At 39.6% G+C, this 17,009-nt stretch overlaps 1 protein-coding gene across 31 annotated transcripts in view; it reads left to right on the plus strand.

Moving 5' to 3' along the window:
- The window catches only part of BTD (biotinidase), a 61,918-nt gene that overhangs the window by 3,512 nt on the left and 41,397 nt on the right, over positions 1–17,009 (plus strand). The window contains exon 1 of one of the 31 annotated variants that reach the window (XM_084991803.1): positions 1,020–1,161. The exons of 29 other annotated variants lie outside the window; for them this stretch is intronic. The gene's annotated coding sequence lies outside the window, so the exon portion shown is untranslated. Of the gene's footprint in view, positions 1–1,019; positions 1,162–8,522; positions 8,743–17,009 lie in introns of those variants that run through there. One more of the 31 variants, XM_084991804.1, reaches the window with a different exon arrangement.

Consider the following 17,009-nt stretch of genomic DNA (forward strand, 5'->3'; position numbering starts at 1 on the left):
AGCTTGCTGCAATGCTGGATCCTTACCCACTGAGCTCCAAATTAGAGTTATTTGTGATGCATTATGAAATGGCTGAGCATAAAATAAAATTGGCTGAAATAAAAAACTGAAACTGCTTATCTTAAATACAAACAGAAACAAGCTAAAATAACCCAAAAGGAGGTCTATGTAGAAAACTGTTTTTAAAGCCAACGTTGGAGTTCCCGTTGTGGTTCAGTGGAAATGAACCGAACATGAGGTTTCAGGTTCGATTCCTGGCCTTGCTCAGTGGGTTAAGGATCCAGTATTGCCGTGAGCTGTGGTGTAGGTCGCAGACCCAGCTCGGATCTGGTGTTGCTGTGGCTCTTGCGTGGGCTGGCAGCTCTAGCTTGGATTAGACCCCTTTCCTGGGAACCTTCATGTGACACAGATGCGGCCCCTGGGGGGGAAAAAAAAAAAAAGATAAAACCAACATTGAAAAATGTCCAGTAGGAAGTGTGCTATTGGAAATTTATCAATATAGAGTGAAGTGGTTCTTTGAATAAAACAGATGGGTGGAATATTCATTGGGGCTGGAGGGGCTGGAGGGTTGTATTCCTTGATTTTCACTCTAACTCCACCTTCTTGAAAAGAGGGGGGATTTTTGTCGTTATTTAGCTTTGATTGGAAGTGTCCTGGCTTTGGTGCATGATAGGAACTTCTGCAAGGCTAATTTTATTGTAATGAGAGCATAATGAGCAAAAGGTTACATTTGGACCCTGGAGATTCCCACCTTTCTTTGTCCACCTCCAGGACACTTGTCACCCCCAAATATGTCGTTTCCTGTCAGTCTGAAAGTTCCTGCTTGTCTGCACAAGGACCCCCACTGTTTACAAACTGCATGGTTTTATAGCCCATGCCCCCTTTTTTTTGCTCATATCTATCTGCCTGCTTCTAAGATTCCCCCCTCAATGAGTCTGGACTTTTAAAGTCTTTTAAGGGGCAAGGGTTAATGGTCCATCTTCTGAAACTTCTTCAGGCTGAGCACGGGCGTTGTCCCCACCTGTGGGTCCAGATCTCCTTGCTGTCTGTCAGAGACAGAGGTCTTGGGGTTGTTTGCAGTGGTGGAAGTGGAGGTAGGGAGTGGAGAGTAGGAGGAGGCAGCAGCCTTGTCCAGCCCATGTGGATGGTCTCCGTCTTCAGGTGAGATAAGTTGCATCCGTGATGCATTATCATTTAAAGTTGGAGTTTTTTGAAGCTCTGGAGTTTTTTCCCTTATGACTTAAGCTTTTGATACAGCTGCTATAATAAGGAGAAATTTGGAGTGTATCTGAGTATAATTATTGGTTATATTAGACATTAGGCCAGAATGTTGTCTGATCCCTCTGTTGGCCTTTTCTTTTGTATTGTTAACTATTATTATATTTTGGTTGTGTTTTAGTTTTAGTTTCTAGTGACTAGGTTCTTCCTCTGGAGAATGACATTCCCCACATGTTGGGTATTAGCCGTCTGGGTGGTGTCTGTCACACAGCTGTGATCACTAACAATTAGAGTGTGATTATAGTATGTTTTACTGAGCCATCTTAATTTTTGTCCCCTGATGCTAAGACCAGTAAACAAAGGCCAGCTTTGTCTAAAAGCTGGAATACGCTTTCTTCTGATTTAGAAGAGGGTGTCTTTTCTAGAGAGTTTGGCCTCCAGTTGGTTCCTGCCCCAGTCCTTCCTTCCTTACTGTACTGCGTGGTAAAGGAGAACCCAGCAAATTTTTCTGTTAGCGAAAACTAGGTGAGGAGTCCTAGCAGGCGTGGGTCCTCTGGGGAGGCGCAGCTGGCAGGGGAAGATTCACCAGTCAGACGACTTAGGGACTTTGGGAGTGGCATTCATGGGGTCAGATAGTGGATGTTTGTAAGCTAGTGGACAAGGAGGACCATTAGGATGGGTGTGGTTAGAGGAGACACGACTTCATGAGAAGCAAACAAGAAGAGAAAAGGAGCGTTTACTGGAAAGGGGGGTTGTTGATGCCTGGAAGGGAAATTATTAGCCTCCTTTAAGGTGATTTTTATAGCAGTGACTTTTTCCCTGAGATTCCCTGATGCCAGACCTGTAGATCTATAAATTTTTTAATTTATGGGGGAATATTTTGGGCTGAACTGCCTGTGTCCTGTAGACCAGCCAAAAATATTCCTTGGTGTTGGTTTTCAGGGAGAGTAATAGTCACCCCCAAGGCTAAGAGAAAATCCCTTCCCAGTCATGGGCTGGGACATTCAGGCAGGGCAAGAAACTTGTGAGATATGAGTCACCAAAAACAAAAACAAAAAAACAAAAACAAACAAACAAAAAACACCTCTTTTCAAAGAATTTTTTTTTTTTACTGTACCTGTGACAAGTGGAAGTTCCCGGGCCAGAGATCGAATCCGTGCCACGGCAGTGACCCCTAGCCATAACAGTGACAATGCCAGATCCCTAACCCTCTTTGCCACCAGAGAACTCAAGTTAGGACATCTTTCAATGTTTGGTTATAAAGAAGCTCTCAGAAACTATTACAGTAATGTCAAGCGTACTGAAAGCCAACTTCAAGAGGCTACAACTGGCCAAGGATGAGTTTCAATGATGATAATAATTGCAATAGAAAGAAGCTCATGAAGTATGTTTAAATCCATGAGTTCATAGTATTTTGAAAAAAATTGACCACCTTCAGAAAATAATAGATAACCAGTTCCTTATCTTAAAAACTGATTTAATAAAGAATGGGAGATTTATCCTGCCTTTCCTTTAGGAACTGTACCATTAGATAACCAAATATTTAAAATAAAATGTCTCTTTATAAAAAATGCTCCATGGAGTTCCTTTTGTGGCTTAGCGGGTTAAGAACCCAACAGTCTCCATGAGGATGTGGGTTCGATCCCTGGCTTCGCTGAGTGGGTTAAGTATCGAGTGTTGCTGCAAGCTGCAGAGTAAGTCACAGTTGCGGCTTGGATCCTACGTTGCTGTGGCTGTGGCGTAGGCTGGCAGCTGCAGCTCTGATTTGACCCCTAGCCTGGGAACTTCCATATGCTGCAAGTGTGGCCCTAAAAAGAAAGGAAAAGAAAATTCCAATTAATAAATAAGAATGAAATGATAGAATACCAGAATTTTGCAATCCCCAATGAGTAGAAAACATTAAGGGTCAATGTTTCATGCTAAGGTCATGAAAAGAGAGTCAGACACAAGTCTCATGTTGAAAGAACACACTACCACTCAGTCCTGCCAAAGGGATGGAACCTGTGTCCAATCCAGTCTCTGGATCCAGCTGTCAATTTGCAAGAAATGCCAAGGAAAGAGGAAAGGTTTGAATCTCACTATGCAAGTGCAAGCAAAATCCATTCTGTTGGAAAATCTACAGGTCAAATGATCAGGCTTCTTCAACAGGCTGAAGTCCGGGTAATGGTTACTTGGTCGCTTATGGGAAGAGTTACCAGATTTAGAAAAAGAAACAAATGAAAACAGGACACCCTGTACTGTCAGTTAAATTTGCATTTCAGGTAAACAATAATTTTTTGACATATGTTCCAACATATTTGTTTAGCCAAAACCCAAGCTTAAATGGGCCTCCTGTATTTCACCTGGAAAAATTTAATTTTATTCAAGGGAGTTCCCATCGTGGTTCAGCAGAAATAAATCTGACTAGTATCCATGAGGACTCAAGTTCGATCCCTGGCCTTGCTCAGGGGATTAAGGATCCGCTGTTGCTATGAGCTGTGGTGTAGGTCGCAGACATGGCTCGTATCTGGCATTGCTATGCCTATGGCGTAGGCCAGTGGCTACAGCTCTGATTCAACCCCTAGCCTGGAAACCTCCATGTGCCACAGGTGCGGCCCTAAAAAAAGACAAATAATAATAATTTTATTCAAGATGGTAATGCAGCTTACTCCCCAGCCTTCCTTGTAGTTAGGAGTGGACATAAGCCACATCATTGGCCAAAGCAGTTTAGATGGAGTAGGAACAGGGCTTTGGGGAAAGCTGATTCAACTAGCAGATGCCTCCAATTCCTCTTCCATGTGGCATGGTGTGGACTCAGAGAGTCCTCTTGGCAAACACAAGGTGATCCTGAAGATGGTAGCTTTGAGCTGAAGACAAAGAGGCTGTAGAACTCCTACCTTTGTTAGGTTTTGTTATCAGAATTTCATCGCTTCCTTAGAAACACTTTTATTCTTTTACTCGGTCTTAGAATTCTTCTAGAACACTGAGTAGCATTGGGATTCTCTACTCCCCCTTTATAGTTAGGAAGACTTTCTCTGGAAACTCTCTGGGCCTGTTTTGAGAGTAGAGGATGGGAAAGGAATAGTTGTTGATAACTTCTTATTTCTTCTGGGATTGTCGGCTTGGTTTACTTTTTTCTTTTATCTGGAATAAGTACAGGTAAGATATACTTTCCTAGGAAATTATCCATTTTATCTAAAATTTCAAGTTTATCAGCATAGAATTTTGAGAGGAGATTCTTCATTATTCTTTTAATTTCTCCTGCATTTGTAGATACTTCCTTCTTATTATTACCCATTTTGTATATGTATTTTTTTTTATTTAGGTTAGCTGATGATTTATCTATGTTTGGGGTTTGGCAGTTATTTTGTTGTTTTTTTGTTTGTTTGTTTTGTTTTGTTTGTTTTGCTTTGCTTTTTAGGGCCACATCCGAGGCATATGGAAGTTCCTAGGCTAGGGATTGACTCGGGTACAGCTGCCAGCCTGCACCACAGCTCACAGCAACACTGGATCCCCAACTCACTGTGCAACACCAAGGATTGAATCCACATCCTCATGGATACTAGTCAGATTCCTTTCTGCTGCACCACAACGGGAACTCTGGGGTTTTGTTTTTCATTTTTGTTTTTTTTCCAAAGAACAATCTCTTGGGCTTATTTACCAGTTCTGTCATTTTCTGTTTTCTAATTTATTAACTTCTGCTTTTATTTCTTTTCACCTACTTTCCTGCGAAATACACTGCTCTTTCTCCCATTCCCACCCACATTTTTTTTTTGCTTGTTTTATAATTTCTGTGTTGTCAGGGTTGAAAACATTGGCATTGTGTTCTGTAAACATACTCTTCATATTTATTTTATACTTAAGGCTCATTGTCAGTTCTTTTGCCATATTTTTAAATCACCTCTTGGTTGAGAGTTTATCCTATGTGCATTTTTTCTAAGAAAGGTTGATAAAATAATATTCCCTTAGTTCCTGCATTTTCAAACCGATATCTCTTATTTTTATACTTCAAACACAGTTTGGCATAGTATAAAATTCCTGGTTCATACTTTCTTTTCCAAAAGGGCTCTGTATAGGCTTTTACCAGCATTGATGTTATTGTGGCCAAGTCTGAGGACAGCCTGATTTTTTTTTTTGCCCTTATAAATGCCCTTCATCTTTTTATATGGCCTCCCAAATGATTCATACTTTATCTCTGAAGATCAGGAATTTTACTAGGCTATGTACTGCTGTTGATAGTCTGTTCCTTTCTCTTCTGAATTTTGGTGTGTCCTTTCAATATATAAATTCAAATCTGCTTTTCATTTTGGAAAGTTTTCTTCAATTATATCTTTAAATAATTTTCCTGTTCCATTATGTATTATCTGTTGTTTATAACAAATTCCCTTACCACACATTTATCATATCATGGTTTCTGTGGGCAGGAGACTGAGCGTGGCATAACTGTGCCCTCTGCTCAGGACCACAAGGTTAAGGTGTCAGACCCACAGTCTCATCTGAGGCTGAGTCCTCTTCCAGGCCCAGTTGTTGGAAGGTAATTTTCTGGCAGCTTCATTCTTCAAAGACAGAGGGAGAGAAAATGTCTGACTTCAGGGAGGTCTCCAGTTCCTCTTTTAAAGGCTTTCAGCTGATTAAGTCAGGCCCCCTCAGGATAATCTGTTTTGAATAACTCAAAATTTGGGATTTTTTTTTTTCTTTCTTTCTTTCTAGGGCCATATCCATGGCATATGGAGATTCCCAGGCTGGAGGTCGAATCGGAGCTGTAGTGCCAGCCTACGCCACAGTCACAGCAATGCCAGATCCAAGCCACGTCTGCAACCTACACCACAGCTCATGGCAACACTGGATCCTTAATCCACTGAGCAAGGCCGGGGATTGAACCTGCATCCTCATGGTTACTAGTCACATTCATTTCTGCTGAGCCATGATGGAACTCCTTACTTGGGATTTTAATTGCATATGTAAATGTCTTTATCTTTCTCATATCCTGTTGGCTGGAAGTAAAGCATAGTTTCTACCTGTACTCAAGGACAAGGGATTGTACAAGAGACCACCTTAGGGTGTGTCCACCACACATTATTTCCTTTTTCTTTTATGGATTTTCCAATTACGCATATGTTGGATCTCATTCACCAGCCCTCCCTATCTATTGTTTTCTTTAGACGCCTTTTCAATTCTGTATTTCTCTTCATGTTGCTCACTTTCTCATTCCTGACCTCTTTGTCACTTATGTTATTTACATCATCAGATTCTTTTGCGCTGCTTCCATACTTGCCTTGTTTTTTAAAAATTTAAGGTTTTTTTTCCCCTAGGTTATGCTTTTATCATGTGAAAGTTCCTGGGCCAGAGATCAAACCTGCACCACAGCAGTGACCTGAGCCACAGCAGTGACAACGTTGGATCCTTAACTGCTAGGCCACCAGAGCACTCCTAAATTCTCTCTCTGTTTTTGTTTTTCCCCCTTTTTAGGGCCACACCTGTGGCATATGTAAGTTCCCAGGCTAGGGGTCAAATTGGAGCTCCAGCTGCAGGCCTACACTACAACCACAGCAACATCAGATCTGAGCTGCATCTGTGATCTGTGCCACAGCTTGCAGCAATGCTGGGTCCTTAACCCACTGAGCAAGGCCAGGGATCAAACCTATATCCTGACAGATACTGGTCCTTAACCCACTGAGCCACAATGGGAACTCCCCTAAGTTCATTTTTAAAACTAAGGTATAATTGACATATAAAATTACGCTAGTTTCAGGTATACAACATAATGATTTTAATATTTGTATACATTACTAAATGATCACCACACTAAGTCTAGTTCGCATTGTTACCATAGGTAGTAAACAATACTTTTATTTTTAGGGCCGAAGGTGTTCTCCGGCTAGGGGTTGAATTAGAGATGTAGCTGCTGGCCTATGCCACAGCAACAAAGATGCTAGTTGGGTTATTTCTGCTGAAACACACTGGGAACTCCCCCAAATACATTTTTTTTTTTTTTTAATGATAAGAACTTTTAAGATTTAGGAGTTCCCATCGTGGTTCAATGGTTAACAAATCCGACTAGGAACCATGAGGTTTCAGGTTCGCTCCCTGGCCTTGTTCAGTGGGTTAAGGATCCGGCGTTGCCGTGAGCTGTGGTGTAGGTTGCAGATGCAGATCGGATCCCACATTGCTGTGGCTGTGGCATGGGCCGGTAGCTACAGCTCTGATTAGACCCCTAGCCTGGGAAACTTCATATGCCACGGGAGCGGTCCTAGAAAAGGCAAAAAGACCAAAAAAAAAAAAAAAAAAAAAAAAAAGATTTATTCTCTTTGCAGCTTTAAAATATGCAGTACAGTATTATTAAAACTATAGTCACCATGCTATACACTACATCCCATGACTTATTTATTACTGGAAATATGCCTTAATTTATTAGATGGGGTTTTGTTTGTTTGTTTTTTAGGGCTGCACCCGTGGCATATGGAGTTTCTCAGACTAAGGGTCAAATCAGAGCTACAGCTGCTGGCCTATACCACAGCCACAGGAATGCAGGATCTGAGCCACATCTGCGACCTACACCACAGCTCATGGCAATGCCAGATCCTTAACCCACTGAGCGAGTCCAGGGATTGAACCCATAATCTCATGGTTCCTAGTTGGATTGTTTCCACTGCACCCCAAAGGGACCTCCTAGATGGTTTTATTTTTTTTCTTCTTTCTGAAGCTCTACCAGAAAACATTTCATTCCCCCCACTACCCACTTTTTTCTACTTCTCCTTTCTCTTCCTTTTAAAAGATGCTTTGGAGTTACTGCCATGGTACAGTGGGTTAAATGATCCAGCATTGCCACAGCTATGGCATAGGTTGCAACTGGGCCTTGGGTTCAATCCCCAGCCCAGGAACTTACTTATGCTGTAGATACAGCCATAATTATTATTATTATTATTATTTTTTGTCTTTTAGCTATTTCTTTGGGCTGCTCCCACGGCCTATGGAGGTTCCCGGGCTAGGGGTCGAATCGGAGCTGTAGCCACCGGCCTATGCCAGAGACACAGCAACGCAGGATCCGAGCCGTATCTGCAACCTACACCACAGCTCACGGCAACGCCGGATCGTTAACCCACTGAGCAAGGGCAGGGACCAAACCCGCAACCTCATGGTTCCTAGTCGGATTCGTTAACCATTGCGCCACGACGGGAATTCCAGCCATAAATTTTTTAAAAAAATGATTTAAAGTTGTTCTTTTTTTTTTTTTTTTTTTTTTTTTGTCTTATAAAGCAGTTTTTGGGGTTTTTCTTCATTCATAGCAGAATGTTTGGTCACAGTTTTTATGTGCTTTGTGGCAGTGTTCTGCCACAAAGTAATCTTTTTTTTCCCTTTTTTGGACACCCTGTGACATACGGAGTTTCCAGGCCAAGGATCAGATCTGAGTCACAGCTGTGGCCTATGCTGTAGCAGCAGTGCTGGATCCTCTAACCCACTGTGCCCATCTGGAGATTGAACCTACATCCTGACACTACGGAGATGCTATTGACCCCATTGTGCCACAGAAGGAACTCTGTTCTGGTGAATAATCTTAATTTGATTTTTTTGTAGTATCTTTTACCAGATCTTGAGCTTTTTATTTACTCATTTTTGAGTGAGATTTTTTTCCTGGATTGCTTATTTGTAGGAGATTTATGTGGGAGGTGAACAGGACCATTCCAGGTGGATAGTTATTTTCTCTCAGCACTTTAAAGATCATCTTCTTAGTTCCATGGTTGCTCGTTTAAAAGTCTGCTCTTCAAATCACTATGGCTTTAAATGTTATCTCTTTTCCTTCTGGTTGCTTCTAAGATTTTTTTTTTTTTAATATTTGGTGTTTTAAAGTTACTTTAGGGAGTTCCTGTTGTGGCTCCATGGTAATGAACCCGAATAGTACCCATGAGGATTCGGGTTCAATCCCTGGCCTCACTCAGTGGCTTAAAGATCTGGCATTGCCGTGAGCTGTGGTGTCGCAGATGAGGCTTGGATCGGGTGTGGTGTAGGCTGGCAGCTGCAGCTCTGATTTGACCCCTAGCCTGGGAACTTCCATATGCCATGGATGCGGGCCTAAAAAGCAAATAAATAAATAAATAATAAAGTTACTTTATGATGTGAATAGCTATAGATTTCTTTTTGGTTATCCTGAATCTGGATTTTTATATTTTGTTGATACGGAAAAGTCTCAGCCATTTTTCCTTCAAATATGTGTCATTTGCTTTATTTTCTTCTCCTGAAATTTCAGTTAGAAATGTAATGCAACATCATACATATCTTCTATGTCTCTTCTCATTTTTGTCATCTGTCTGGTACACTCTAAGCAAAAATTTTTTCAGCTCTAACTCTTTGTCACAGAATCACTCCATCTGGTTCTATTTGACAGCATCTTATTCTTCTGTTTTAGATTCCACTGATACTTCTTTAGTCATCTCACATGTACTCCTCTGATAATCTGTACTAGTGATACTGTCATCTGAAGTTACTGGGGGTCTGATTTGGTGTGTTCTTTTGACTCTCTTCCGTGCTACTTTCTTTTACATGATTGTTTGCTTCCTTGTGTGTTCAGTAATTTTGGATTGTGAGCTCGTGCTTACTTGAAAATGAGCTCCTTTAGGAAGGATGTGTGGATTGGCTTTGCTAGGACCTCAACACTATTTTATGTTCATTTCTTATCTTGAGGGTTATGTTGAATTCTAAACCCAGATAAGGAAACCTGTGTTGTAACAAGAGGATAATTTCTCCCCTTGTTCAAAGCCCAAGAGGAGATATACAAGTTTCTAAGGTGGTTAGTTACTTTTGCTGGCAGTTAAGTGTTGATATGTTTGTGTGACCTTACATTATTACGGTAACATATTGTTATTACCTAACATTTGTGGTTCACATTAGGATTCACTCCTAGTGGTATATGTACATTTTGTGAGGTTTGACAAATGTATAATGATATGTGTCTACCTTTGTAGTATCATACAGAATAGTTTTGCTACCCTAAAAACTCTCCATGTTACACCTGTTTCATCCTCCCTTCCCTTAGTCCTGGGGAACAGATGAACTTTTTACTGTATCCACAGTTTTGCCTTTTTTAGACTGTCAGATAGTCGAAATCATACAGTATGTATGCTTTTCAGATTGGAATATTTCATTCAATAATATGCATTTAAGTTTCCTCCATGTCTTTTCATACCTTAAAATCTCATTTCTTTCTTTTTTTGGCTTTCTTTAGGGCTGCATCCGCTGCATATGGAAATTCCCAGGCTAGGGGTCACATTGGAGCTACAGCTCCGGCCTTTGCCACAGGCACAGCAACGCGGATGTGAGCTGTGTCTGTGACCTACACCACAGTTCATGGCAGCACTGGATCCTTAACCCACTGAACAAGGCCAGGGATTGAATCCACATCCTCATGGATACTAGTCAGGTTTATAACCAGCTGAGCCACAATGGGAACTCCCCAATAGCTCATTTTTAGGGCTGAACAATATTCCACTGTTTGAAGTCCTACAGCTTATCCATTCGCTTACTCTCAGTTGCTTCCAGGTTTGGGCAATGACCAATAAAGTGTCTGTAAACATTTATGTGCAAGTATTTGTGTGAACCTGTATTTCCAGCTCTTTTAGTATAGGAGTGTGACTGCTGGATCACATAGTAAGAGTACTGTATGTTTAAGTTTTTAAGAAACTACCAGTCTTTTTTCTGAGGTGACTGTACCTTTGTATTCCCACCAGCAGTGAATGTGAATTCCTTTGCTCCACATCCTTGCCAGCATTTGGTATTGTCAGTATTCTCAGCTGTTAATTTTGGCCATTTAATAGGTGTTTAGTGTATCTATTGTTATTTTGATTTGAAATTCCCTTATGATACATGATGTGGAGCACTTTTCATATGCTTATTTGTCATTTAGATAATCTTCTTTGGTGAGGTGATTGTTCCTGTTTTTTACATATTTTTAAATCTATTTTTTTGCTTTCTTACTGTTGAGTTTAAGAGTTCTCTGTACATTTTGGATAACTATCCTTTATCAGATGTGTCTTTTGCAAATACTTTCTCCCAGTCTTGTTGCTTATTCTCTTGACATTGTCTTTAACAGAGCAGACTTTTTAAAATTGAAGTATAGTTGATTTACAATGTTGTGCTAATTTGTGCTGTACTGCAGAGTGATTCAGTTATATATACATTCTTTTCTATTGTAGTTTATTACAGGATAGTGAATATAGTTCCCTGTGCTCTACAGTAGGACCTTGTTTTTTTGTTTTTTGGGGTTTTTTTGCTTTTTAGGGCCACACCCGAGTCATATGGAAGTTCCCAGGCTAGAGATCGAATCAGAGCTGCAGCTGCCAGCCTACACACAGCCACAGCAATGCCAGATCCAAGCTGCATCTGAGACCTACACCACAGCTCACAGCGATGCTGGATCCTTAACCCACTGAGCGAGGCCAGGGATCGAACCTACGTCCTCATGGATTCTAGTTGTGTTCCTTAACTGCTAAGCCATGAAGGGAACTCCAGTAGGACCTTGTTGTTTATCTATTTTATATATAGTATTTTTTATCAGCTAATTCCAAACTCCTAATTTATCCCTCCCCTTCTTCCCCTTTGGTATCCATATATTTCTTTTCTGTGTCTATAAGTCTGTTTCTATTTCAAAAATAAGTTCATTTGTGTCATATTTTAGATTCCACATTAAAGTGATATCATATGATAATTGTCTTTGTCTTTTTTTTTTTTTTTTTGCTTTTTAGGGTCGCACCCATGGCATATGGAGGCCAGGGGTCTAATCAGACCTACAGCTGTCGGCGTATGCCACAGCTACAGCAATGCCATATCCAAGTTGCATCTGCAACCTACACCACAGCTCATGGCAATACCAGATCCTTAACCCACTGAGTGAGGCCAGGGTTTGAACCTGCAACCTTATGATTCCTAGTCAGATTCATTTCCTCTGTGCCATGACAGGAACTCCTTGCCTTTCTCTTTCTTTTTTTTTTCTTTTTTTTCTTTTTTTCTTTTCCCACTGTACAGCAAGGGGATCAAGTTATCCTTAAATGTATGCTTTACACATTTTTTCCCCACCCTTTGTTCTGTTGCAACATGAGTATCTAGACAAAGTTCTCAATGCTATTCAGCAGTATCTCCTTGTAAATCTATTCCAAGTTGTATTCAATAACCCCAAGCTCCCAATCCCTTCCACTCCCTCCCCCTCCCATCAGGCAGCCACAAGTCTTTTCTCCAAGTCCATGATTTACTTTTCTGAGATGTTCATTTGTGCTGGATATTAGATTCCAGTTATAAGTGATATCATATGGTATTTGTCTTTGTCTTTCTGGCTCATTTCACTCAGTATGAGATTCTCTAGTTCCATCCATGTTGCTGCAAATGGCATTATGTGGTTCTTTTTTATGGCTGAGTAGTATTCCATTGTGTATATATACCACATCTTCTGAATCCAATCATCTGTTGATGGACATTGGGGTTGTTTCCATGTCCTGGCTATTGTGAATAGTGCTGCAATGAATATGCGGGTGCATGTGTCTCTTTTAAGTAGAGCTTTGTCTGGATAGATGCCCAAGAGTGGGATTGTGGGGTCATATGGAAGTTCTATGTATAGATTTCTAAGGTATCTCCAAACTGTTCTCCATAGTGGCTGTACCAGTTTACATTCCCACCAACAGTGCAGGAGGGTTCCCTTTTCTCCACAGCCCCTCCAGCACTTGTTATTTGTGGATTTATTAATGATGGCCGTTCTCAATGGGGTGAGGTGGTATCTCATGGTAGTTTTGATTTGCATTTCTCTTATAATCAGCGATGTTGAGCATTTTTTCATGTGTTTGTTGGCCATCTGTATATCTTCTTTGGAGAAATGTCTATTCAGGTCTTTTGCCCACTTTTCCATTGATTGATTGGCTTTTTTGCTGTTGGGTGTTATAAGTTGCTTATATATTCTAGAGATTAAGCCCTTGTCAGTTGCATCATTTGAAACTATTTTCTCCCATTCCAAAAGTTGTGTTTTTGTTTTCTTTTGGGTTTCCTTTGCTGTGCAAAAGCTTTTCAGTTTGATGAGGTCCCATGGGTTTATTTTTGTTCTAATTTCTATTGCTTTGGGAGACTGAACTGAGAAAATATTCATAAGGTTGATGTCAGAGAGTGTTTTGCCTATGTTTTCTTCTAGGAGTTTGATGGTGTCCTGTCGTATATTTAAGTCTTTCAGCCATTTGGAGTTTATTTTTGTGCATGGTGTGAGGGTGTGTTCTAGTTTCATTGCTTTGCATGCAGCTGTCCAGGTTTCCCAGCAATGCTTGCTGAATAGACTTTCTTTTTCCCATTTTATGTTCTTGCCTCTCTTGTCAAAGATTAATTGACCATAGGTGTCAGGGTTTATTTCCAGGTTCTCTATTCTGTTCCATTGGTCTGTCTGTCTGTTTTGATACCAGTACCACACGGTTTTGATGACTGTGGCTTTGTAGTATTTCTTGAAGTCTGGGAGAGGTATGCCTCCTGCTTGGTTTTTGTTTCTCAGGATTGCTTTGGCGATTCTGGGTCTTTTGTGGTTCCATATAAATGTTTGGATTGTTTGTTCTAGTTCTGTGAAAAATGTCATGGGTCATTTGATAGGGATTGCATTGAATCTGTAGATTGCTTTGGGTAGTATGGCTATTTTTACAATATTGATTTTTCCAATCCAGAACCATGGAATATCTTTCCATTTCTTTACATCTTCTTTGATTTCTTTGATTAAAGTTTTATAGTTCTCAGCATATAGGTCCTTTACCTCTTTGGTCAGGTGTATTCCGAGGTATTTGATTTTGTGTGGTACAATTTTAAAAGGTATCGTATTTTTGTATTCCTTTTCTAATGTTTCATTGCTGGTATACAGAAATGCCACTGACTTCTGAATGTTAATCTTATATCCTGCTACTTTGCTGAATTTATTAATCAGTTCAGGTAGTTTTGGGGTTGAGTCCTTAGGGTTTTCTATGTATAGTATCATGTCATCTGCATACAGTGACAGTTTGATCTCTTCTCCTCCTATATGGATGCCTTTTATTTCTTTTGTTTGTCTAATTGCTGTGGCTAGGACTTCCAAAACTATGCTGAAGAGCAGTGGTGAGAGTGGGCATCCCTGTCTTGTTCCAGATTTGAGTGAGAAGGCTTTCATTTTTTCCCCATTGAGTATTATATTTGCTGTGGGTTTATCATAAATGGCTTTGATTATATTCAGGAATGTTCCTTCTATACCCACTTTGGCGAGGGTCTTGATCATGAATGGATGTTGGACTTTGTCAAATGCTTTCTCTGCATCTATTGAGATGATCATATGATTTTTGACTTTTTTTTTTTTGTTAATATGGTATATGATGCTGATAGATTTGCGTATGTTGAACCATCCTTGTGAACCTGGGATGAACCCAACCTGGTCATGGTGTATAATTTTTTTGATATGTTGTTGGATTCGGTTGGCTAAGATTTTGTTGAGAATTTTTGCATCTCTATTCATCAATGATATTGGCTGATAGTTTTCTTTTTTGGTGGTATCTCTGTCTGGTTTTGGAATGGGGGTGATGGTGGCCTCATAGAATGTCTTTGGGAGTATTCCTTCTTCTTCAACCTTTTGAAAGAGTTTAAGGAAGATAGGCACCAGTTCCTCTTTATATGTTTGGTAGAATTCACCTGTGAAGCCATCTGGTCCTGGACTTTTATTTGTAGGGAGTGATTTTATGACCTCTTCAATTTCATTTCTAGTGATCGGTTTGTTCAGTTGGTCTGTTTCTTTTTGATTCAGTTTTGGCAGGCTGTAAGATTCTAGAAAATTGTCCATTTCTTCCAGATTGTCAAACTTGTTGCCATATAGTTGTTCATAGTATTCTCTTATGGTTTTTTGTATTTCTGCTGTATCTGTTGTGATTTCTCTTTTTTCATTTATAATTTTGGTTATTTGGGTTCTTTCTCTCCTCTTTTTAGTGAGTCTGGCCAGGGGGTTGTCAATTTTGTTTACCTTTTCAAAGAACCAGCTCTTGGTTTTATTGATTTTTTCTATTGTTTTGAGTCTCTCTTTTATTGATTTCTTCTTTGATCTTTATAATTTCCTTCCTTCTGCTGACTTTAGGTCTTTTTTGTTCTTCTTTTTCTAATTCATTTAGGTGGAGGGTTAAGTTGTCAATTTGGGATCTTTCTTCTTTTTTGAGAAAGGCCTGTATTGCTATAAATGTCCTTCTGAGCACTGCTTTCGCAGCATCCCATAGATTTTGAGGGGTTGTGTCTTCATTATCATTTGTTTCCAGGTAGTTTTTACTTTCCTTCTTGATTTCCTCATTGACCCATTGGTTTTTTAGTAGTTTTTTTTGCTTTGGGTAGTATGGCCATTTTTGTCCATGTTGTTTAGTCTCCATGTAGTAGGTTTTTTCTCTTTCCTTTTCCCATGGTTGGTTTCTAATTTCATGGCATTGTGGTCAGAGAAGATACTTGAGATAATTTCTATGCTCCTAAATTTATTGAGGTTAGCTTTGTGTCTCAATATGTGGTCGATTCTTGAGAATGTTCCATGAGCATTTGAGAAGAATGTGTATTCTGCTTTTTTTGGATGTAGTGTCCTGAAGATATCAATTAAGTCTAACTTTTCTATTGTTTCCTTTAGGATCTCTGTTGCTTTATTGGTTTTCTGTCTAGAGGATCTGTCCATTGATGTGAGGGGGGTATTAAGGTCTCCTACTATGATTGTATTCTCATCAATATCTCCCTTTATGTCTGTTAATATTTGTTGTATGTATCTGGGTGCTCCTATATTTGGGGCATATATGTTGACGATAGTAACATCCTCTCCTTGGATGGATCCCTTAATCATTAAGTAGTGTCCTTCTTTGTCTTTCTTTATGTCTTTTGTTTTAAAGTCTATTTTGTCTGATATGAGTGTTGCGACTCCTGCTTTTCTGTCATGTCTATTGGCGTGAAATATTTTTTCCCACCCTTTCACTTTCAATCTATACGTATCTTTTGTCCTAAGGTGAGTTTCTTGTAGGCAGCATATTGAAGGTTTTTGCCTTTTTATCCACTCAGCCACTCTGTGTCTTTTGATTGGGGCGTTCAGTCCATTGACGTTTAAGGTGATAATTGATAGATGATTATTTATTGCCATTTTGAACCTCATGTTCCAGTTGATTCTATGGTTCTCCATTCTTCCTTTTTCTTTCTTTTTGGTTGGATGGTCTCCTGTTATCTGCTTGAGTGTTTTTTTGTTTTTTTTTTCATTTTTTGCAAATGCAATATTTGGTTTTGGCTTGTGGTTGCCCTGTTTTTTAAGTATGCTAACCCCTTCCCATAATTGTTTGTTTTAGCCTGATGGTCCTGTAAGTTCAAACACTTCATTACTATATTGAAATTAAGAAGAGAAACATACAAACAAACAAACAAAAAGGGTTATTTATTTCCTAACATCCCTTGCCCACATTTTATGGTTTTGATGACTCTTTTTTATTTTTTTCTTTTTAATTTTATTTTGTTTGAAGCATGTTCATGATTAAATCTGTATGCTGGCTTATTTGAGTGACTGCTCTCTAATTGCGGTTTCCTCAGTCCTAGTTCTTCCTGTTCTTCTTCTTCTTTTTTTTTTCTTTTCTTTTTTCTTCCCTTTCCTTCCTTTCTTTTTGGTTTAGAGAAGCCCTTTCAATATTTCCTTTAACCAGGGTTTTGTGTTGCTGTATTCTTTAAGTTTTTGTTTGTTGGAAAAAATTTTTATTTCCCCTTCTATTTTAAATGATATTCTTGCTGGATAGAGTATTCTAGGTTGCATATTTTTTCCTTTGAGCACTTTAAATATCTGTTGC

This window comes from Sus scrofa, chromosome 13, assembly GCF_054392235.1.
Source record: "Sus scrofa isolate SSC_HxYL_T2T_F1_AM1 chromosome 13, Sscrofa_HxYL_maternal_Yorkshire_Landrace_v2.0, whole genome shotgun sequence".
Taxonomy (NCBI): Eukaryota; Metazoa; Chordata; class Mammalia; order Artiodactyla; family Suidae; genus Sus; species Sus scrofa.